This window comes from Pipistrellus kuhlii, unplaced genomic scaffold (genome assembly GCF_014108245.1).
Source record: "Pipistrellus kuhlii isolate mPipKuh1 unplaced genomic scaffold, mPipKuh1.p scaffold_m20_p_1, whole genome shotgun sequence".
In the NCBI taxonomy this organism is placed as follows: domain Eukaryota; kingdom Metazoa; phylum Chordata; class Mammalia; order Chiroptera; family Vespertilionidae; genus Pipistrellus; species Pipistrellus kuhlii.
The window spans coordinates 52,537,724-52,562,884 of NW_023425404.1; the positions used below are offsets into that span (position 1 = coordinate 52,537,724).

At 40.4% G+C, this 25,161-nt stretch overlaps 1 long non-coding RNA gene across 1 annotated transcript; it reads right to left on the reverse strand.

The window, feature by feature from the left end:
- Window positions 1–4,225: 4,225 nt before the first annotated feature.
- LOC123651527 lies at window positions 4,226–16,791 on the reverse strand. Its single transcript, XR_006740314.1, has 3 exons — window positions 16,604–16,791; window positions 15,177–15,255; window positions 4,226–7,938 (listed from the first exon to the last, which is right to left on the reverse strand). It is a non-coding gene; the product is annotated as an uncharacterized LOC123651527 (long non-coding RNA).
- Window positions 16,792–25,161: the final 8,370 nt, after the last annotated feature.

Sequence of the window (25,161 nt, forward strand, 5' to 3'; positions counted from 1 at the left end):
ATTACATTTAAAAATATCCAATAATCAATTGGATTATTCCAAAGTTAGGAATTGTCTAAAAAATTTAAGCTACTACAATAAACATAAAAGTAAAAACTTGCTCCTGTTTACTTGGCATCAAAAGCTTCAAATTATGCAGTCTGACCAAAACATCAAGAATAAAACAACTCTGGCTACTAAAAAAAAAAAAAACAACAACAAAATAATGTTAATGTAATACAATAATGAAAGAGAAACCAAACCATAGATGTGTTAATATTTTCAGGACTATTTCCACAAGTTTCTTTTGCTTTTGGGGTCCTTTATGACCAATCAATACCAGTACAACCCAGAAGAGTTGCCTAGTTATCTGAAAATCCTGAAACATTTAAAATATGTGCCATTTCCTCTATTCACTGCCAGATACTAGTAAATGAGATGTAGATTTAAGCCACATAAACTTTACCAGACAAACCCTGTATCTACTTGTTCTTAACTCCACACTATTCCCTATCCTTTGAAACTCTGCACCTTTTCTGATTATAACCATAGCAGCTTATTTATTTATTCCACATGCTTAGTTTGTGCCTTTTGTATTGTTTTTAAACATGCTTGGGGACTAATGGAATCAGGCAAGAGGTTAGAGGGTGATGAGCACTGTTATGCTCCATTCCTGACAGTTTCTTATGGTTGCCCCTGTTTATTGTCTAGCTTCCATTTTCAATGGAAGTAAGATCATCTTTAGTTAGAAAATGTAAACTGATAATCCAAATAATTCAAGCTATTGGTTTAAGTCTCTATTGCTTCATTAGTAAATGCAAATATATATATAATTACTACTAACCACTTAATACTAGACATTTTCAATCATGCAATAAATATTAGTACTCTAAAATCAGAGTTATGGGTCTGCCACTATTGCTTGCACTTTCATTCAGATTCAGTTTTAATAAACATGCAGAGTAAACCCCTGGATTTAGAAGAATTAGAATAGCAAAAATACATGCAAAGTTTCAACCAAAAATGGGGATGAAGTGATTGCTTAGAAATGCAGGCAGATGCTCCACATCTATCACAATGCTACTTCAGAATTCAGGTACAAAAGTCACACACTCAAGTTAAAATTAGAACTACTATTCAGTTATAAAGGCTTAATTGCAAATCCTGCTCCTTCTGGGTAGAATGATGCAAAGCCTCTGGGAAAAGAGATATACAGTCTTCTGGAACACTTTGCTTGGTTATTTGTTGACTGCTATAGAATAGAGGAGCATAGTGGTTTAGGGATGGTGAAAATGCTCTTAGAATCTTTTCTTCTTCTTTCTGATTCACATTAAGCACATTACCTGCACAGCTCCCAGGGGGAAAGGAGTTTAATAACAGCAGAGCTAATATAATGTAAACTCAAAATCGATGCCCTGAAATTTAGCATAGCCCTCTGCTTTTGAAAACTGTTGATCAAGGGATCCTTCCAAATATGGTATGACTAAATAGCCAAGCAATGTTCTGAATAAACTAGAAGTAATTTGCTTGTACCAGCAGCACCATGATAATGTAAACTCCTGGAGGCCAAGGGTTTCTTCATATTTTGTATATCACAGGTACACTAAAAATAAACATGAGATCACAACACTGAAAACTAACTGCATACTCTGAAACTACAAAAATTTGTAGCACATTTTAGCATTTGGAACTATTAACGTGGCTGTTAAGGTTAATCTTTAATTCTAAATAAACTGTTGACATCACAGTAATATACCTAGTGTCTCATGATCATGCAGATGTCTGAATATTGCTTGGTTATTCCAATGTCTTTTACACCAAATGATGGTCTAGGACATTTAAAAAGGAGCTATCATAAATTTAGTATAGCCTCACTATCCTTTGGAGTTGCCATGTAATTATTAAATATTCAAGAGGCACTGTATTTGTTGATCTTCTTCACATATCTTTTAGTTATTTTTTCCTTTGGAAAACAAGGAAACATAGACCACATCTTTTCAGGGATCTTCAAAGTGCTAAATGGCCAAGATGACATGAGGTAAAAGGGAGTAAGAAGTCACCTTTATTCTACTCTTCTATCCTGATGTGAGCTGCATGATTCCTCATCAAGAAACTAGTTTGCTGGGTTCTTGTTAAAGTAGTCACAGACTATTGGCCTAGCATATCTACTATAGACAATGTTAAAAAACAAAACAAAAAAACCCAACGTACTGTTTCTGGCTATTTCCTTTAATCCTTTTGCTTTATATCTTTAAATCTTAACTTCCTAAACTAACCATAGGCATGAGGTTACCAGCTATCCAAGTTCTTATTAACCCTAAAAACATATACACAACAAACTTTTCCTTTTTAAAAATGCACCCAGGAAACTAATGGAGAAGGTGACAAAGCAAAAAGTATGCTATTAGTGTGATGCTAAAAAAACATCCTAAGCCTTCCTGGCCTGCAGTCTATCCTAGACCAACAGGGAGGGCCCCAGCGCTGGGAGTGGAGACGGGTGTGAAGGTTCAGGAGGTCCGTGACTATCCCGGGACACAGCTGATGGCACAGCCTTGGAAGGAGGCCACGAGCAGAGTTCCATGCCCCATTGGAGGATCAGGCTAAGAAAAACCATTACTTTGGGGGCAAAGAAACACATGAGGCTGAGGAACTTGCCCCAGGACACAGTCCAGTAGTTGATAACGAGGGTGGAAACAGTCCTCCTTCAAACCTACATGACAGAGCAGTGGGGGAGGCAATAGCGAAAATGCCGGACAAATATAAAGGTGGCACGGAAAGGCCTCTTCTTACAAAGAGAAGAAAACTCATCATGGAAGCCACTGCTCACCTGGAAACCATTTCCCAGAAGCAGGGAGACAGCTACAGGAAGTGGCAGGAGCCAATGGAGACGCTTTATGATAAATATGAAGAGCCATTAGAGACTTTGTTTCAAAGCTGGAGAGAGAGAGCTCTGCAGAACATCAAGTTAGAAGAGCAAAAACTGAAGAAGTCGTTTCTCAAGCCACGAAAGTGTTCCCCACCGTGGCTGGTTTGGCTCTTTAGATAGAGCGTCTCTCTGGGGATTGAGGGGGTCCCGGATTCAATTCCGGTCGAGGGCATGTGCCTTGGTTGCAGGCACATCCCCAGGGTGATGTGCAGGGGGCAGCTGATTGATGCTTCTCTCTCATTGATGTTCCTAGCTCTCTCTCCTCCTTCCTATCTGTAAAAAAAAAAAAAAAAAAAAAATCAATAAAATATATTTTTAAAAAAGTGTTCCCCAAAAGCTAGAAATATCCTAAACCAGAGCCGGCAAAATATTAAAGGTGTCCAGTTCATGCAGGATATGGCATGCTTAAAGAACCGCATGTTGCCAATGAAACAAAACGTTTTAAAGATGAATTGGCCCAATTGCACAAAAAGCTCGTGAATGATGCTCAACTGCAAGACCTAGCCATTGTTCAGTACGCTGTTAACCCGCCAGCTGAGGACTCCGGAGAAAGAACTGGAGCTTAAGTTACATGATACAAGTATAACATTAGCTATGTTACTGTGGTTTAACACTTTCTAGTTGGAATCAGTACATCGTGTTTACCACCAGCTTGGTTGTGAAGTGCAAGAATCCTCATCTGTTAAGCACTGAATGAATCCTACAGTGATGTGGGTAGCAGCAGTTCCACACGTCTGAAGCTTGCAACCCTTTTCGTAGCAATGGAGGTTTTTTGTCCCTAACACTGTCAATTAGCCATCAGCAATAAGTCGACATAATGTTAGGTTTTGGCCTCAGCAAATCTGTATCAATCCCCAAAGGTAGAAAGAGGGAATATGGAATGTTGCATTGTTCTTATTTAAGCAAAAATAAAGCATACAACAACAACAAAAACACATCATAAGCAAGATCCCCACATGATAGCTTAAGTGGGATTTCTTCATCAGTAAGAGATTTGTTTCCACATTAAGCAGTAGAAACAGTTCCTTCAATGGCTCGACCCACTGTTATAGAAAACAAATAGGATCTTTAACCTTTAATTTACATAAAAGTTGCTATTTCTCACTGATATATTCATATACACTGTTTTTAAAAGTACCTTTTGTATGCTCTTTACCTAGCATCTTTTTCCTTTTGACTAGAGCCTCACAAACTCTAGTAAAACTTACTCTACTGTACAACCTTGCAAATCTAACTTACTATACATGCTAAAATTGTTATTGCTAAAATTCTACCTCTTGAAATTATTAGTTCGTTTTATGGCTTTTTGTGTTTTTTTTGCAATAGGAAACATACTTTCCTATATACTGTGCTATTTTGCATTCATTACCTTTTCAGAGGTATTAAAAAAGTATTTACTTTTCAGAAATGGATTCTCGCAGGCACTAAGCTACTTGAGCCAAGAGTACAACTACTTAAAGTACACTATGCACATCTAAACCTGGGTCCCTGGAGATCTGCTGCAGAAGAGTCTATTTGTCTAAGCTTGCTTCTACATCGGACACCACATTAAACTAGTTTTTGCATTTCCTATCATGCTAACTGTAGAACCTGTGAATAAATCCTGGGCTCTCCTAAGAGATTTAAAAATCACCTCAGAAAACTGCCATTTCCAAGTTCTCAAGGCAGCTTTTAGAGGTAGGAATTTCTTTTCTACAAGACGCTATCTTATGCTCTCAGAACAAAATAACTTTTATGTCTACAAGGATAGTAGAAAAGTGAAAGCTGTCTGAGGCAGCTTACTATAACCAAGCAAAAGTTAGTTATTACATGGCAACTTAGGTAGGCTCTATTGGCTACGTTTCTAATTCCATGAAAAGGTCTAGAATCTCAACAATACACAATTCAGCAAACTTGGAAATAGGAAAAGCCCATGACAAATTATTCTAGGACACTCTAAACTACTGACACATGGCATGCTGCAGACAGGAAGTGTAAGTAGGTTGCAGATTAGAAAGGCACTCAAGCAACAAACATAGCATCTCAGTAAGATGTGCAAAATAATTTCTGATGAAAAAGAAATGGGAAAATTATAAACCTAAAAAACATAAAATGTGAAAAAAGCGTAAGAACAATCTCACCTAAAACCGAGCAAAGCAGAATCATGAAATGGGGCCACATTTAGATTTGAGGTTTCATAAAACACAACGGCAACTGTTTTCCAGCTACCTCATGAAAAGGTTAAATATCCTCAAACACAGTATTTCACATTGTGACCCCACATTACTATTCATAAATGAGTCTTTTTGGCCTAATCTCCTCTCCCCAGGGAGAATATCATGGATACAGAAACTTATGAAAGAAAAGTCCTAAATGTTTCACTTTTTACACTATTGGTTATTATAATAATTCATCTTGAAGTTTAAATTGTTACTAGGCTCATGCACTAACCCCTAACATGGCACTACAAATATGCTACCAAGCACTAATGCTTACAAAACTATACACATCTCAAAATGGAAGACATTGGTGATTTTGTTGTTCTGAAACAACTTGTAACATTTGTCCACAAGTATTAAAATATACATATATATATATATTTCTATTGCACATATCCCGGTTTCAAATAAAAAAACAAACAAAAAAAGAAAAGAAAAAACAACTGCCAGCTAAAATGGATGCACAAAGGAAAGGAAGCAGGCACAGCTATCGCCTGAGGCATAATCCTGCAGAAAATGAAAACTTGTCATCAAGAAGGGGACCAAACCAGGAAAAAAACAATGTAGATGTAGTAAATAAACACTGGGCAAATACAACTGGAATATAGCCTTTTGTTAAATGCTATCTGCTGACAAGATGCAGAAACAACTTGAAACATTAAACAGTAGTTTCCTTAGCTATGAAATGAAAGAAAAAAAAAACCACATAAAGCAACTAAGTTGAGACTGATACATATTTTAAACAAGTGGGCCAGAGATGTTTTCACTGGTTCTGATAGTACAGGGTTCCTTATTTTTAGCCAAATAATTCCACCTAAAAAGTTGCCAAAAGGACACCAGGGAAATGGGTAATAATAACTGAAGATACAAGTTCTCCATTTGATATTCTCAATATACAAACAGGACCCAAATATGTAAATTCCATTCTGCCATTAATAATTCCAAAATATTAGGAATCGGGAAGTGGCTGGGAAGTTACATAGAGAAAAATTTAAACTACCTCAAAAGTTACTCCTATGCTTCACCACTCAGTAATTGCCCTCAATTACGGAAAATTACATTTTATATAATTATTTTTACTTAAAAAGTTTTCTTATGCAAATTAAACCAATTATCTAGGGTATTCAACATTTCCATTCTGGGCCTGTCCTAACACTCTCGCCTGTTTTCAGCATAACAACATGAATGGCCCTGGGCAAGCAGTCCCTAAATCACAGACATGATCTAGGATGATTTGTTCCTAAGAGGCTTTAAATTCTTTCTCAAATAACAAAGACCCATAAATGGTTTCATTCCTCTCATGTCAAGACCTGAGAATTCACACACTGGTCCTCTGCTAATTTTGAAGCAAGAACAGCTTTATACTAGTCTATTCATCATATAGCGTAAGCTTTAAGGAAAAGCAAGATCCATATTTCTTATTGGAACTATTTTTCTTGTTTGAGGTTTTTTTCAGACCTGAATTTCTTCTAAATTTATACTGATCCAAACACATGTTTGGGAACATTGCTTCTGAGGCCCATTCTCTGATGAAAATGGGGAAAGTTACCTGAGTCCCAGCATTTTCAGCCTAACATTACAGCTATCATCTAGAAAAAGCAATAAAGGAAAGTTATTTATACTTCTACAAAAAATAGAGCTATAGAATGTAAAACGCCGTAAAGCCAGGTGAATGTATAGGCTTTTTTTGCTTCATTTTCTTAGGAGAAGGGAGTTATATGAAAATTTTCTCATCTCCTTCCCCCCGATTCCTCCATGTCCAAAGTTGAAGGCAGGTCATACTGTAGGGTTCATCACATCTTCTGAACAGAAAATCTATTTAAGTCGCTTTTCTTCCAGCCTTAGCAATAGGGAAAAAGTCCCAAGTGTTACATAAAACTCCACAAAAAAGAATGAAATAATTTGTAATATAGCAGCCTTTTATCCCAGGGAGGTGAAAAGGATTCCAAAACTGGACTCAAAGCTTTCCTTTCCTTTACCAACCTTCACTAAACTCAAACAAGCATTCATTGGGTTAGCACAATATGGTCCTTCCTTAGAAGAAAAAAATAAATTTTTTAAAAATACCAAATGTCCAAATACTTCTGAGAAAGAACAGGCTCCTCTTGGAGAAAAATCCCTTCTCATTAAAAAAAGAAAAAAAAGAAAAAAGGTGGACTTATATGTTAAAATATATATTTATACAGAAACTATGATGGCTTATTCATATATAAAATTAACTTTATGGGTATTGTTTTTATGCTTTTTAATGGATATATGTTTTTTTCACATCCAAAATTTCACTGCAAAGCTGGACCTTTGTTCTTATCCAGTTCATCTATGTCACGGATGAGCCAGGATATATATATATATATTAGCATCTCTTTCATTTCAAATTACAACACACCTGAAATTTACTGCTGCAGTCGAATGTTTTTGATAGTGGCTAAAATGGGAAGACATTAAAAAAAAACAAACAAACCCTGATGTCACTTACACTGGCTATTTATATAGTCTTCTTCCTGGGAATAAAAGGTAAAGAATTCACAAATTCCACCATCTAAGCACCAGTTTCAAATTAAATATCACCCTTCAGCTTGCAAAACAATTTCTTCACAAGTAAGCAATTGGCAGAACATGTCAGTTGCTTCTTTCTTCATGGAAAAGTTGGCAGATTGACTGCATCCTAGGAGTTTCGCCGTGTTAAATTTGAGAGGTGGGAAAAAAGAAAAGCAGTCTTTTGCATCCAAATCATGGAGGTCAAGTGTAGAGGAGGGATATCCACAATTCAAGATTATGGAAGTGGTTGGATAGAAGAAGCAGGACTCCCCACTCCAGAAGACAACACAGAAATACCTAGAAATACAAAATAAAAACAGAAAGATTAAGACAGGTACTTCTGTATAAGGAAGGTTACTTTTAAAAATAGTACCTAACACAGAAAGAGAAAACAATATTTTGAATTATACTCTGTGTAAAAGAAAATGTCCAACCATAACACCAAATTCAGTATCATCACCAGAAAAGCAGAAGCAGTAGCCAGAAAAAAAATGTAACTATGATACAAAAAAGCAAGATTTATAGAAAAACTTAAATGATTTTATATAAAACATGTGTTTAAAAGCAGTATTGTACTTCAAATTCGATGTCTAAATACTCAATTCTCAAAATCATATGAATCATTTTATTTTGTATTATCTTGAACTATATAAGAGCAACCTGAACAATAAAAATTTTATAAAATATAACTACACACTGTATGTATCATGATTGCCAAAGGCAAACACGTAAAAACATTAGCAGTTCATTGCTGCTAAACATAACACTCATTAAATTGCAAATGTCGGACAAAAAAAGAACAAATATTTGTATAATTCCACTTACATGAGGTACCTAGAATATGCAAATATAGACAGAGTGAAACACGATTACTAGGGGCTGGGAGATATGGAATGGGGAATTACTGATTAATAGGTACTGATGTTTGGGATACTGAGTTAAGTTCTAGAAATAGATGGTAGTAATGGCTGCACAACAGTGTGAATACGCTTATATGGCACTGAATTGTACATTTAAAAACGATTAAAATGAGCCCTAACCGGTTTTGCTCAGTGGATAGAGCGTCAGCCTGCGGACTGAAGGGTCCCAGGTTCAATTCTGGTCAAGGGCATGTACCTTGGTTGCGAGCACATCCCCAGTAGGAGGTGTGCAGGAGGCAGCTGCTCGATGTTTCTCTCTCTCTCCCTTCCTCTCTGTAAAAAATCAATAAAATATATTGAAAAAATAAAATAGAAATAATAAAAAATAAAAATGATTAAAATAATAAAATGTATTTTATGTATACTTTATAATAAAAATGTTAGCCCAGGCCAGTGTGGTTTGGACTACTAGAGTGTGGTTCGTATGTCAAAAAGCTGCAGGCTCAATTCCCAGTCAGGGTAGACAGAATGCAATCAATCAATGTTCTCTTTCATATCAATGTTTGTTTCTCTACTCCCCATATTTTCCTCTTAAAAAAATTTTATTTTTATTAATTTTTTACAGAGAGGAAGGGAGCGGGATAGAGAACTAGAAACATTGATGAGAGAGAAACATCGAGCAGCTGCCTCCTGCACACCTCCTACTGGGAATGTGCCCTCATCCAAGGTACATGCCCTTAACTGGAATCGAACCTGGGACCCTTCAGTCCGCAGGCCAACGCTCCATCCACTGACTAAATCAATCAGGGCACTTTACCTCTTTTTAACCAATGAGTATATCATCAAGATAGGATTAAAATAAATACATAAATAAGTCAGATACATATCAAGAGCTTAAAAGTACTTTGGCTTACAAAAATGGCCAATAGCAATGAGTCTTCTTAGCCCTCTATTTAAAAATATTTATTAGCTATCCTGATAGGACTGGCCCTCCATTTGTAGTATGTCATATACAAGATGTCCCCCCAAAAATGTATGCACACTTTGAATAATTATAAAAGCAGTTTATTAAAATACATTTCATTTTCTAAATGTAATAGAATTTACAGATATTTTGTGTATACATTTTTTTGGGAATAGCCTGTATATATAACACCTCAACTCTAAACTGAATTTGAATAACCTCTTTTGGTTAAAGACAGTTCTGATTCAAAACCTATGTCAGGCAAATGTAAGTTAATTCAGAATCACATTTGAAGAGAACTGCAGAATTTGCATTTGTTGCCAAAGTAACAGAAGGAAAAGATATAGCAGATACACAGGCAGGCCTTTAGAACCCTACTGGCAACAGGGCACATATATATAATAAAGCCTATGTAATAAAAGGGTAATATGCAAATCAACTGGACTGTGGAACCATCATTGGGTATGAAGTGCACTGACCACCAGGAGGCAGATGCACAATGCAGAAGCTGCCTACCACAAGGGGAGTGCTGCTGAACCAGAAGCCGGGCTCACAGTTGGCAAGCACAGCGGTGGTGGTGGGAGCCTTTCCCACCACCACAGCTATACTAAGATGTCCGACTGACAGATTAGGTCTGCTCCCCATGGGGAACGGGCCTAAGCCAGCAATTGGACATCCCCCAAGGGCTCCTGGACTGCAAGAGGGTGCAGGCCAGGCTGAGGGACCCCCCCTTACTGTGCACAAATTTCATGCACTGGGCCTCTAGTCTATATATAAAAAAACCTAATATGCAAATTAACTGAACGGTGGAACAACCAATCACGATGATGTGCACTGACCACCAGGGGGTGCATGGGACATGCGGGCATCAGTAGCAGGCAGCAGAGCATGGAACATGGCAGGCATTGGCCGTAGCAGGATGGTGGTGAGCAGGGGTTCCAGACCATGCAGGGTGCCTGTCTCTGTCATGGGGATGAGCCTCTGGTGGTTACTGAAAATTCTTTGCTCCCACACGCCAGGGCTTCACCCACCTGCCCCAATCACCCTCAAGGTCTTCTCTACCTCCCCCTAATCCTGAGGAGTGATTGGGGCAGCAGCCACCGCTCACACCCACTGATGGCTCCAGCCCCAATTGCTCTGCACCATCAGCACATAGGAGTGGCAGCGGTGGGAGCAGGGCTGCTGACAGACAAGACCGGGGGCGGGATAGGAGCACGGAGTATGAGCCAAGACCAGCCCCTGTACCCACCCCAGCCTAGCGGCCCACATTCCCGTTCAAGGTGCACGACTTTGTATACTGGGGACCCTAGTTTCCTTATATAAACTATTCAGACTGATTCAAAACTTGTACCAGCCACTAGAGTTAGGCAGTTTAATTCTGATGGCAAGATAACTAGCAGTAATGTTGAGGGGGAAAGAAGATATAAGCTAGTTCTTTCCAAATATATAAACCAAACAAGCCTTCAAAAAGAGTACCTTTTCTTAATTAGAAACTTGTTTAGATTCTTTAAAAAAAAAGTTCTACTTTACATCTTTTGTATCAGCTATTGCTTTGGTAAGAAGACTCTTTCCCCAGTATCTGCTATAATGTCCTCACCTGCGCTCCAATACTATTTTCCCAATTAGGTCTATTTTGAGTTCCTATTTAGGATTACATTGTTCCCCCATCCTATCCACAGATAAACTCCCACCACTTCCCTTTTCCCCAGCTCTCCTTTTCCTTTTATTTTTTTAAATTTATTTTTTAATATATTTTATTGATTTTTTTTATAGAGAGGAAGGGAGAGAGAGAGAGAGTTGGAAACATTGATGAGACAGAAACATCAATCAGCTGCCTCCTACATAACCCCTACTAGGGATGTTCCAGCAACCAAGGTACATGCCCTTGACCCTTCAGTCTGCAGGCTGACACTCTATCCACTGAGCCAAACCAGTTTCAGCTCTCCTTTTCCTTTTATCCATAGCACGAAACACTAGCAAATCTGTTATATTAGGTACTTACTGTTTCTCATTTACCATGTTGTCTAAAATGTAAGCTCCAAAAGACTATTGTTTTGTTCACTGAAGAATCCTAAGTATAGGGTGTGACCTATGGTGAGCACTAAATAAAAAGTTGTTGAATGAGTGAGAATAGCAGGGCTCTTAAATACACTGACCCAACATGGGTTAAAATTTAAATAGACATAGGTTGCCCTGGCTGGATAGCTCAGTTGGTTAGTGTTGTTCCCATATGCCAAGGTTGCAGGTTCAATCCATGGTCAGGGCACATACAAGAATCAACCAATGAATGCATAAATAAGTGGAACCCTAGCTGGTTTGCCTCAGTGGACAGAGCTTCAGCCCAAGGACTGAAAAGTCCCAGGTTCGATTCTGGTCAAGAGCATGTACCTCAATCCCCGACCCTGGATGGGGTGTGCACTGAAGGCAACCAATCAACATGTCCCTTACATTGATGTTCTCTCTCTCCCTCTCTCTCTCTCATCCCCCTTCCACTCTAAAAATTAATGGGGGGAGGAGGGGGAAAGTCTCAAAATACAATAACAACCTAACTTTATACCTTAAGTAACTAGAAAAAGAATAAACTAAATGGAAAGCTAGCAAGAAGTGGGGGGGGGGGGAGGGGGGGGAGGGATGGATATGAGCAGAGTTAAATAAAATAGAAAAAAATAAGCGAAATTCAACAAAACCAAAAGTTGGTTTTGACAGGGTCATGGGAACCCCAAAATCTTCAGAGATGAATAGAAATTCAGATGGCCTGAGAATCCTCCAAGGTGTAACTGGCACTTAAAAAAAGGACAGTGGCGAAAACCGGTTTGGCTCAGTGGATAGAGCGTCAGTATGCGGACTGAAGGGTCCCAGGTTCGATTTGTCAGGGGCATGTACCTTGGCTGCGAGCACATCCCCGGTAGCGGGTGTGCAGGAGGCAGCTGGTCGATGTATCTCTCTCATCGATGTTTCTAGCTCTCTCTCTCTCTCTCCCTTCCTGTGAAAAATCAATTAAAATATATATTTTTTTAAAAAGGACAGTGCCTGTCCATGTGACTCAGTGGTTGAGTGTCAACATATGAACCAGGAGGTAATGGTTCAATTCCTGGTAAAGGTCATAGATGGAGAAACCATATGTTGTATTACGATGGCACTCAAGCAACCCTGGAAGAGGCTGACACTGGAAAGAACTGAGGTTTTCCACTACCAATATGAATTTGCCAGATATGTGAAAGAGCCACCATGGATTTTAATCTGATGACTGCCACCCCAGCCAGCATCTAGCTGCAACCTTGTAAGACACCCTAAGACAGAAACCCCCAACTAAGCTGCTCCCTAATTTTTGACCCACATAAATTTGTGAGATAATAAATGTATAATGTTTTAATCCACTAAATTTCGGGCGATGTGTTATGCATTAATAAATAATTAATACACTTGATTCCTCTAAGGACACGGGACTCAAGTACTCCTTTAATACCGTGTTTCCCCGAAAATAAGACATCCTCCGAAAATAAGACCTACTTACAGGTTTCCTTCTGAGTGAAATATAAGGCATCCCCCCAAAAAGAAGTCCCCCCCCCAAGGCTAAACATGAGAGATTTGGTCCACTGATTCTGAAGGAAATGGAGTCACAAGAAATTCACGAGGAAATTCAGGAATTGGATTGTTATGATGATGTTCCAGACGATGATGACATGATTATCATTGAATAAATGAGTAAATTCTTTTTTAAAAAAATATATATTTTACTGATTTTTTACAGAGAGGAAGGGAGAGAGAGAGCTAGAAACGTCGATGAGAGAGAATCATCGACCAGCTGCCTCTTGCACACCCCCTACCGGGGATGAGCTCGCAACCAATGTACATGCCCCTGACCGGAATCGAACCTGGGACCTTTCAGTCCTCAGACCTATGCTCTACCGCTGAGCCAAACCGTTTTTCGACAATGAGTAAATTCTTGATACTGTAGAATTCACAGTTTGTCTGGTTTGTGTTGACAACTACTGTACTACCGTACCGTATACAGGTAATAAATTTCCTTTATTTTCATTTAACAATAAATGTGTACCGTATTCTTCTTCATGGAAAAATAAGACATCCCCTGAAAATAAGACCTAGCGCATCTTTGGAAGCAAAAATTAATATAAGACACTGTCTTATTTTTGGGGAAACAGGGTACTTTTTTATGTAAATAGTAAATTTAGAACATCTCATCTCACAAAACACAGTAGATCATTGTCATTTAAATTCCATTTTTAAGTCTTAAAAAAAAAAAAGTATTGGGCTTGTTGGACAGTTTCTGTTCCCCGATATGGATAGACTCTACTAATGTAAAATAACTGCCTAAGGCAAAAACTTCTCAGTCATTTATCAAATATTTATAGCGTGCTTCTTTCTTTGGATATTTTTAATTATTTCCTTAAAAGATGACAAATGCACATGATAGGAAAAAGGTGAAATAGGGTATACAGCTGTTAATTTGTTTTTTATGCCCCAAGCATGAAAAAGCTGGATGTCTAATTTCTAAAACGATGAGACAAAAAATTTCTGTTGTTTCTATTGGCCACCAACACAGGCATCAAGTTAGGATGAACTAAGGACTATATATCTTCTTTGCCTCTGACATATGTAAGAGCAACACTACCAACCAGGTGTCTCTTTACCCATTGCCAGGGGTCCTTATAAAAAAGAGAATTTAGGACACAGACACGCTCACAGCAAGAATATTATGAGAACACTAGAATTACAGCCCTGGCCAGGTGCTCAATTGTTAGAGCATTGAGGCTAGACCCGAAGGGTCCACACGTTTGATTCCTGGTCAAGGGCACGTTTCTCAGTTGCAGGCTCAATCCCTGGCCCAATCCCCGGCCCTAATTAGGGCGTGTATGTCTGTCTCTCACATGGTTTCCTTCCTCTCCCTACCTTCAACTCTCTAATAAAACACACACACACACACACACACACACACACACACACACACACAAATTGGAAAAAATATTCTTGGGTGAGGATTAAAAAAAATAACAAAAAACCACACTTGTGGAGTTATGCCACAAACCAAGCAACTACCAAAAGCTAGAAGGCCCTTCCTAGTGATTGATTTTCAAAACTGTGAGATAATAAATTTCCGTTGTTCTAAGTCACTGTTTGTGGTATTTTGTTATGGCAGCGCTAGGAAACTAATACAGTAGGTAAGAACCCTATTTTACAAATAAGCTATTGTCAACTGAGAGTACATATTGCCTCTTGCGCTTTGACCAACAAATCTACTTCTGCAGTAAATTCAGAAGATATCAATACTTGGCACAGAATAGACTCACACTAGGGAAATAAAGAAGTACTGAAAAGCTTTAGAAATTAATTACAGTATCAATACTTATCTATAATTAAAACTTAAGTGAATATATTCTAAAATTTGCCTAATAACATTTAGATTTTATCAGCTGAACTCTTTCAATATAATTAAATCATTTTTTACCCAGTAAAATGATTGGTTTGGGCAAATGATTAAGTCTCTTTTTTTTTAATTTTTTTTTTACTTAATACAGCACCATTACTGAAAATAAAAGGCTGATCTTGAATATCAATTATTTATGGTCACTTTTTACATTCATCTTCTGTTGGAGCTAATGGTTTCTTGTTCCACTTCTATCTAGCTATCAAGGTACTTAAACAGTATTGGAAGCATTAGAGTACTGGAAGCATTAGCCACTATTACTCACTTGCCAAATCCTGAGTTCAGATTTTTTTTCTTTTCAAGATGAATATAAAAGCACCTAAAAGACAAGGAAAATGTTCTTCCTGTGATAAGAAAAAAATAAAAAGAAAATTACAATAAGGATACAGCCCTCACTTGTGCATTCTTATGCAAAATTACTCAAATGAATCAAGCTTTTCTAAAAAACATAAAACATCATCGCTATCAAAAACTATTCAGAAGGAATCATCAGAAAGAACTTACTACTCTCTCCCTGCACTGGCATTAATTTGATAAATATGCAAAACTCTTGGAGCAGTGGTTCTCAAGTTATTAGGGAACAATGTTCCCTTTAAAGACGATGCTATAGACTCTTCTCCCTACAAAAGGCTTTTGCTTTAGTAATGACCACTCCCCTCTGAAATGTAGAGCAAGAATGTTCTTCCTTTCCTCTGCTCTCTTCTTCTACATGACATGAAAAAACCTACTGCGGACAAAAGCAAAAGAAGGATCTTATTTAAAAGTCCTTTACCTGATATCTTCAGCTCTGCTAAGCCAGGGCCAGCAAAGACCATACCAGAAACATTCACTTTTGTATTGTGACATGTCATTTGAACTGGACCCAACTAACATGCCACTTTTAAACGAGCTTCATCAATTCATAAACCTACTAACAGGAACTCTTCCAACAATTTAACTCAAAGACTGACTGAAGGGTTATAACAATCCAAATGACAATGAAGAGATACCCCATAATGTTAAACAGGAATCGAATACAAAGGCCTGATAGTATTATACTTTGCAACCCTACCACATTACACAAATTACACTAATAATTCCCCAAACTCATTCTCTTAAAAAAAAAAAAAAAAAGGTAAAAATTGTACACTGAAATCAAGGAGAATTCCACTGAGATGTAGAGTCGGCCGGGATGAATGCGCCATTAGGGAATCCTCAGGTCACACAAGGACAAAGCTGTTTCCCGGTTCTTTAAAGCCTGAGGGGGCGGCGGGAAGGAGCGGAGTGAGGGTGCCAGGGGACGTGCGCCGCGCACTCCGGTTAAATCCCAGGGGCATTGTTAGGCCCAATCTCAAGGTCAACGGGCCAGACACACAAAAACACTCAGAGCCGCGACAGACCCGGATGCACGCCGGGGCCTCAGGCAAACAGTGACTACGAAGCCGTGAGGGGGAGACTATAAATAAGTAAAAAAAGACATATTCTTCGACAGACATATTCTGCCACATGCCGGGCAGCCAAAGGCATGGCACCGAGGTGGACGGCGGCGGGTAGAGGCCCGAGTGGTGATGCGACACACCTGGAAGGCGGGTGCGGTCGCCCAGGGCAGCTCTGGAGGAAACCCACGCCTGGCCGACGCCCGTGCCGGCTCCGTGCGCTCCTGCACCCACGCCACTTCCTGCTTGTCCCCCATCGCTGGCCTTCTCGGCTTACCTCGCATGAGCCAGCAGAAGCACCGGACCGGCCCGAAGCCGGCCCAGCCGGCCCAAAGGCCAGCTCGCCGCCGGACGCCTCAGGCCGCCATCTTTGCTCCTTCAGAAGTCCGCCAACCCCGCGGAGCCCCGCCACTCGGTGCTGATTGGATAACGAGTTGCGCATGCGCGCTACCCTTCCGTTGTAGGTTAGTTGTAACGTATGTCAATCAATATACGATGCCGTGAGGGAGGGAGGTACTAAACATAAATTTAAAAAAGACATATTCTTCGAAAGTTAAGTCCATCCAGCTTCTTCCCTCACGCCTTTGGGGGCCTCTGGGGTGAAAGGACAGCAAAGGGACCCTAACTACACCTCCATCGACTTCTCAGCTGGCCCTCTGGAAAGTTCCAAGGACATATGGTAGCTCGGGATCACTCGAGAGAAGGCAATAAATAGTCTCAGCTCCACCTGCCCCAACCCAGGCCACCCTCCTAAAACGCTGGGGTAGCGTGCCAGCCATGAGCGCAGCAGGCACCCAGGGGAGGGGGGAGGGCCTGCCTGCCAGACACTGGGGGAAACTACCTAGTTTGGAAGTCACTTTTGGAGATTCCTTCCAGAGGGCCTGGGAGGAGGGCATTGCAGTTCCCCCTGCCAAGGTGGCGCCACCTTGTGGCAATAGCACAGGCAGCTCCCAAATCACAGCCTGGAAATTCTGTGCTTTTCACCAATTCCCAACTCTGGAGAACACAAATTAATTCCGTTTTTATGTTTCCAGTGAGAACTCAGTCAGGTGTTTTATTCATGTTTTATTACCACACTCTTTCAGAAATTCATTTTCCACTCCATGAATAAACCAGCCTCCCTTCAAAAAAGAAAAAAAAAGAAAGCCAACGCAGCAGCTGCCAGACATATTATACATCTGCGGAAGCGCAACCATGCCGGGCAGCCAAAGGCTTGGCACCGAGGTGGACGGCGGTGGGTCGAGGACCGAGTGGTGATGCGACACAGCTGGAAGGCGGGTGCGGTCGCCGTCGCCCAGGGCAGCTCAGGAGGAAACCTACGCCTGGCCGACGCCCGTGCCAACTGCGGGCAGGCTCCGTGCGCTCCTGTACCCACGTCACTTCCTGCTTGTCCCCCATCGCTGGCCTTCTCGGCTTACCTCGCATGAGCCAGCAGAAGCACCGGCCCGGCCCGAAGCCGGCCCAGCCGGCCCAAAGGCCGGCCCGCCGCCGGACGCCTCAGGCCGCCATCTTTGCTCTTCAGAAGTCCGCCAACCGCGCGGAGCCCCGCCACTCGGTGCTGATTGGATAACGACTTGCGCAGGCGCGCTACCCTTCCGTCGTAGGTTGGTTGTAATATTCCTAGCGCATTCTTTCCAACCCTTTTTGTTGGATTGGTTCCCAGGGTTGAGGTAATAAGGAAAAATGCTTTTGTTATTTATTATTAGGAGCATAAAGTTTTTCCGCATAGAAGCAGTGTCACTTTCTGATAAAGTAGTTTTACTAGGACGCGTGACTATTTTAAACCTCCTTTAGGCTAAACAATAGCACCAGTAATTTCATTCTGTGGAGGAAAAGGAGACACATGCTAAACTGATGAGCTCAGGGAAGGCCTGCGTGGCAACCTTGCAAACTCAGAGACCTAAAATAACCTCAAGGGATAGTCTGAAATGAAAACTTTTAAAACTAGACCTGACTGGTTTGGCTCAGTGGATAGAGCATGGGCCTGCAGACTGAAGGGTCTCAGGTTTGATTCCAGTCAAAGGCATGTACTTTGGTTGCCGGCGCATCCCTAACAGTGGGTGTGCAGGAGGCAGCTGATTGATGTTTCTAACTCTCTATCCCTCTTCCTTTCTCTCTGTAAAACAAAATAATAAAATATATTAAAAATAAGACAAAACTTTTAAAACTAAAAGGCAGTTTATGGTGGGAAGTAATGTCCTAGGCTGGTTTCTTCTCTGACAAAAGTCAGTCTTTATTTTGAGCCTGTCTATTGTCTTTTTGTATCTTTGATGCAACATTAATGAAATACTTTGAAGACTTATCATCCACTGCACCCCAATACAGGTATTATTCTTCTTGGGTCCCAGGTCTACATAGAGAAAAACAACAACAACAACAACAAAAAATCATAAACAGTGTCAACGGAGATAATTGTTCTCATTTATTTCCTCTTTCTTAACAACCATCTCCATGTTTAAAAATTCTGCAGAGCCCTAGCCAGTTTGGTTCAGTGGATGGAGCGTTAGCCTGAGGACCCAAGGATCCTGGGTTCCATTCCAGTCAAGGGCATGTACTTCTGTAGCAGGTTCCTCCCCAGCCCCGGCTCTGGTTGGGGTGCCTGCTGGAGGTAAACAATCACCAATCATGTGTTTCTCTGTCTTTCCCTCTTTCTTCCACTCTCTCTAAAAGTCAATGGAAAAATATCCTCAGATGAGGCTTAAAAATAAGAATAATAAAAAGTCTGCAGATCCTGTGGTATTCCCCAAACAAAAGATAAATACAAAACTTTTTGTAAAATGATATATTTACTTGGAGAAACTAGTAATTATATCATAAATTAACAAACAGGAATTCTAGATCACCTACGTCAGTGGTCAGCAAACTGGCTCGCGAGCCGCATGCAGCTCTTTGGCCCCTTTAGTGTGGCTCTTCCACAAAATACCATGTGCAGGCTCACACGAGCTGCGATTGAAACTTGGTGGCCCATGCGTAGAAGTTGGTTTTCAGTTCTCAAAAGAAATTTCAATTGTACTGTTGATATTTGGCTGTGTTGACTAAAGAGTTTGCCTACCACTGACTAGATAAACCTCTGTTGTAATTTAGAAATTCTGAAAGATTTCTGATAAAACATGGTCAAAGACTTTGCTTAAACCTGTGCAGTGACTGCTGGGTACCCCCAGTGTGCTTCTACCTTCCTTATAAAAAGCGATCATAATTCCCAGGTTCCCTCACCTGTAATGTGTGGCATGTGACTAACCAAGTGATAAATGGCAGTTCAAGATTTTGCCTAGCAACCAACAACTAGGGAGTGCATTAGCTTTGGGGATCTCCCATTCTTCATTTGGATAATTATAATTGTATTAGAATATCCTTTCTAATTAAAATATTCTGAAATCAGTCAACCTATCACTTCTACTCATTCTTAATCTTACATAATGTGCCCTGGTTGGGGGTTCAATCCCAGGTCAGGTCATATACAAGAAGCAACCAAAGAATGCATAAACAAGTGGAACAACAAATGGATGTTGCTCTCTCTCTCTAACATCAATAATAAAATTAATTAATTAAAAATATAAAAAGCAGGGCAATATAATTTTATCGTGTTAAGTTTGAGAAATGGATATAGGCAGAATAAAAAAAAAATCTTATATGTTTAGCATGTGTCAGGCACTTATTTAATTCTCACACCAACCTATGACTTTGATACTGTTATCATCATCACCATAACCCTTATTCTACAATTAAGGAAAAGGACACAGAAGAGTTATGTGAATTGCCCAGATTCATGTGCTTGGTTAAGTAACAGAACCAAGATCTGAACCCACCCAATTCATTTCCAAAGTACATGCTCTTAAGTTCCACATTAAACTATCTAATTATTTTGAAAGTCTCACTGGCAACAGTGAGACTTTCAAGAATAGATCCGTAGCAATTTAACGATATATATTAATACAAAATACTTGTAGAGAGCTACTTTTTCTTTTCTTTTCTTTTCTATAGGTTAAAGCCTTAATTCCTACAATTGCTTATGAAAATAAGTTGCCCTAAACCTCTCACCATTTTGCATTTTAGGACAAATACTGTTATCAATGTCTTTCTTTCTTTCTTTCTTTCTTTTTTTAATATATTTTATTGATTTTTCACAGAGAGGAAGGGAGAGGGATAGAAAGTTAGAAACATCAATCAGCTGTCAAGGTAGATGTCCTTGACTGGAATCAAACTCGAGGACCCTTCAGTCTGCAGGCTGACGCTCTATCCACTGAGCCAAACCAGTTTCAGCTCAATGTCTTTCTTAAAAGGTGATAGTCTTGTCCCAACTGATTTTACTCAGTGACTAGATCCTTGGCCTGAGGACTCAAGGGTCCCAGGTTTGATACCAGTCAAAACACTAGGTTTGAATCCATGCTCTACCACTAACTACCGTGTTTCCCCGAAAATAAGACATCCTCCGAAAATAAGACCTACTTACATGTTTCCTTCTGAGTGAAATATAAGGCATCCCCCTGAAAATAAGGCCCCCCTAGGCTAAACATGAGGGATTTGGTCCACTGATTCTGAAAGAAATGGAGTCACAAGAAATTCACGAGGAAATTCAGGAATTGGATTGTTATGATGATGTTCCAGAAGATGATGACATGATTGTCATTAAATAAATGAGTAAATTCTTGATACTGTAGGATTCACAGTTTGTCTGGTTTGTGTTGACAACTACCGTACTACCGTACCATATACAGGTAATACATTTCCTTTATTTTCATTTAACAATAAATGTGTACCGTATTCTTCTTCATGGAAAAATAAGACATCCCCTGAAAATAAGACTAGCGCATCTTTGGGAGCAAAAATTAATATAAGATACTGTCTTATTTTCAAAAAAACATGGTAGCTACATGACTTTAATTTTGGGAAAAAATCATTTAGCTTTAATCCTCTTAGCTGTAAAATGTTAATAATAAACTTGCCTCCGAAGGTGGTTGTATTAGTTAACAATGGTCAAGTACACAAAACAGTGCTCTGCAATTAGTAAATGCCCCATGTTAGGCATTACTGATTGAACTCGAAAAATTAAAGTTAGTCTCTGTACTTCATGAAGGGACTACATTAACAACTTTTAGGCCTTTTGTTACTTTAAAAAATTAATAAGTATCACTTTTGTGCCTTTGTCTTTATATGTTGGACCATTGACAAAAGCCCATGTATGGCATGGCATGGAAGGTTTCCCTTAAGTCTGACACTGATTTTTTATTTAAAAACTAGAGGCCCGGCCGAAACTGGTTTGGTTCAGTGGATAAAGCATCGGCCTGTGGACTGAAAGGTCCCAGGTTTGATTCCAGTCAAGGGCATGTACCTTAGTTGCAGGCACATCCCCAGTAGGGGCTGTGCAAGAGGCCGCTGATTGATGATTCTCTCTCATCGATGTTTCTAACTCTCTATCCCTATGTCTTCCTCTCTGTAAAAAAATCAATAAAATGTATTTTTTTTAAATTAAAAATGAAAATAAAAACTAGAGGCCCAGTGCACAAAATTCGTGCAAGGTCGGGGGTATCCCTCAGCCCAGTCTGCACACTCTCCAATCTGGGACATCCCTCTCACAATCCAGGACTGCTAGCTCCCAACTGCTCGCCTGCATGCCTTCCCGATTGCCCCTAAACGCTTCTGCCTGCCAGCCTGATCACCCCCTAACCACTCCCATACCAGCCTGTTTGCCCCCAACTTCCCTTCTCTGCTGGCCTGGTCACTCATAATTGCCCTCCCCTGCAGGGTTGATCGCCTCCAATTGCCCTCCCTTGCAGGCCTGGTGCCTCCCAACTGCCCTCCCCTGCTGGCCATCTTGTGGTGGCTCTCTTGTGTCCACATGGGGGCATCTATCTTGATCTTGTGTGTTGGAGTAATGGTCAATCTGCATATTACTCTTTTATTAGATAGGATAGAGGCCTGGTGCATGGGTGAGGGCCAGCTGATTTGCCCTGAAGGGTGTCCTGGATCAGGGTGGGGGTTCCCTTGGGGCATGGAGCAGCCTGGGCAAGAGACTGTGGTGGTTTGCAGGCTGGCCATGCCCCTGGCGACCCAAGTGGAGGCCCTGGTATCTGGAATTTATTTACATTCTACAATTGAAACTTTGTAGCCTGGAGAGGAGACAAGCCTTCTGCTCGCAACGTGGTGGCTGGCCAGCAGCCATTTCTGTTTAGATTGTTTACCTTTTATAAATTGTAGCCTTGAGTGGAGGCTTAGGCCAGCAAGGGCAGGCAGAAAGCTTGGCTTTTTCCATTGCCTGGGAAATCCAAGCCTCCCTCCTACTCTCTGTGGCTGAAGCCATCTTGGTTTATTTGCATACTCGCTCTGATTGGCTGGTGGGTGTGGCTGGTGGATGTGACTTGTGGATATAGCGAAATGATGGTTAATTTGCATATTACTCTTTTGTTACGTAGGATTTAAAAAATTATTTTATCCCAGCCAGTGTGGTTTAGTGGTTGAGTGTCAACCTGTAAACTAGGAGGTAGTGGTTCCATGCCCACTCAGGGTACATGCATGGGTTGCTAGCTTAATCCCCAATAAAGGGCATGCAGAAGGCAACCAATCAATGATTCTCATCATTGATGTTTCTATCACTTTCTCCCTTCCTTTCTGACATTCTTAATATATAAAAACCCAGGGACCATAACATCTAAAACAATGAAAAGTTTGACCAACTGGAATTCAGTGCTGGGTTGCCACGGAGCTGAGGATCAGGCCCAAAGAGAAGCCCGGGGAAAGAGAAGCAGGGTCTGATTCTTAGCTGCCGTGGCAGCTGTTGATCAGCACTTGACTCCCTCTTTTGCTCCGGGACTGGCCAGCAGCCATGCCTCTCTTCCTCTCCTGTCTCTGCTGGGGCTGCTGATCAGTCCTGCCTCCCTGATCAGGCCCGTTGATAGGCCCAGAGACTCTGGTGTAGAAACTGACCAATCAGAACCAAATCAGAGTGAAGTGTGAGGAGCCAATGGCTGCCTAGGAGGTGGAACTTTTGACACTGACTGGCATAGAAACTGACCTTCAGAACCAAATCTGGATGAACTATGAAGGCTGAACCAAGGGGTCCCCAATTGGAGAGGGTGCAGGCTGGGCTGAAGGACACCCCCCTCCTCATGCACAAATTTTGTTCACCAGGCCACTAGTAAAAATATATTTTTAAACTTGCTATTAAAAAAGTTGATTTTAGAGGGAGGGAGGGAGGAAGGGAGGGAGAGAAAGAAATGTCAATTTGTTGTTCCATTTAGTTGTGCATTAATTGTTTGCTTCTTGTATGTGCCCTGACCAGAGATTGAACTCAAAACATTGGTGTTTTAGGATAACACTATAACCAACCGAACTACCTAGCCCAGGATCTTTATAAAAAGAAATTTGTTTATTGGATATATTAGGTGACATTGGTTAATAGCATTACATAGGTTTTAGGTATACAATCTTATATAATAAAAGGCTAATATGCAAATTGAACAAATTGCGGAACAACTGGTTACTATGATGTGCACTGACCACCAGGAGGCAGATGCTCAATGCAGGAGCTGTGCCCTGGTGGTCAGCGCACTCCCACAGGGGGAGCTCCGCTCAGCCAGAGGGCTGGCTCCTGCGGCGGCAGGTGGCAGGAGCCTGTCCCGCCTCTGCAGCAATCGGATGTCCCCTGAGGGCTCTTGGACTGTGACAGGGCAGAGGGTGGGCTGAGGGGCACCCCCACTCTAGTTCTGTAATAATGTCATTATATTGTGTGTTCACCATTGATCTATTATTTTAAAGTTATACTGAGATAAAATTTACATACCAAACAATTCACACATCTGAAATGTACAATTCAGTGACTTTTAGTATTTTCAAAAAATTGTGCGTCCATCAACACAAGTAATTTTAAAACATTTTCATTATTACAAAACCAACTGCATACCCCTGAACTGTCACCATTCTCCCAGCCCTTCAGGCTCTGGAATCATATAGTATTTGATAATCAAATACCACAGTATTTGTCCTTTTGTGCTTGGCTTATTTTACTTAGCATGATGTCTTTAAGGTTCATTTATATTGTTGCATGTTTTCCATTCATGTGTCCATGGACATTTGTTTCCACCTTTGGCTACTGTGAATAGTGTTTCTTTGAACATGGGTGTAAATATCTAAAAAAAAAAAAAAAAAAAAAAAGACCCTGCTTTAAGTTCTTCTGGGTAGCCTTATCTGGTTTGGCTCATTGGATAGTGTTGGCCTATGGATTGAAACAGTGGTCAGCAAACTGCAGCTTGAGAGCCACATGTGGCTCTTTGGCCCCTTGAGTGTGGCCCTTTCACAAAATTCCACATGTGGGCGCGCACACGTACAGTGCAATTGAAACTTCGTGGCCAATGTGCAGAAATCGGTTTTCAGCTCTCAAAAGAAATTTCAATCGTTGTACTGTTGATATTTGGCTGTGTTGACTAATGAGTTTGCCGACCACTGGACTGAAGAATCCCTGGTTTGATTCCGGTTAAGGGCACATGCCTGCGTTGTGGGCTTGATCCCCAGTAGGGAGGCAGCCAATCAGTGATTATCTCCCATCATTGATGTTTCTCTCTCTCTCCCCCCTTCCTCTCTGAAATCAATAAAAGATATATTAAAGTAAATAAATTCTTCTGGATATATACCCAGAAGTGGGATTACTGGATTACATGTCAATTCTATTTTTAATTTTTTGAAGAACTGCCATACTGTTTTCCATCTCACATTTCCACCAATAGTGCAGAAGGGTTCCATAAATGAGTTGAATTCTTATTTTATTTTTTAAAAATGTTTTCATTTTTTAGAGAAGAAGGGAGAGGGCAAGAGAGAAACATTGATGAGAGAGCACACCTAGTG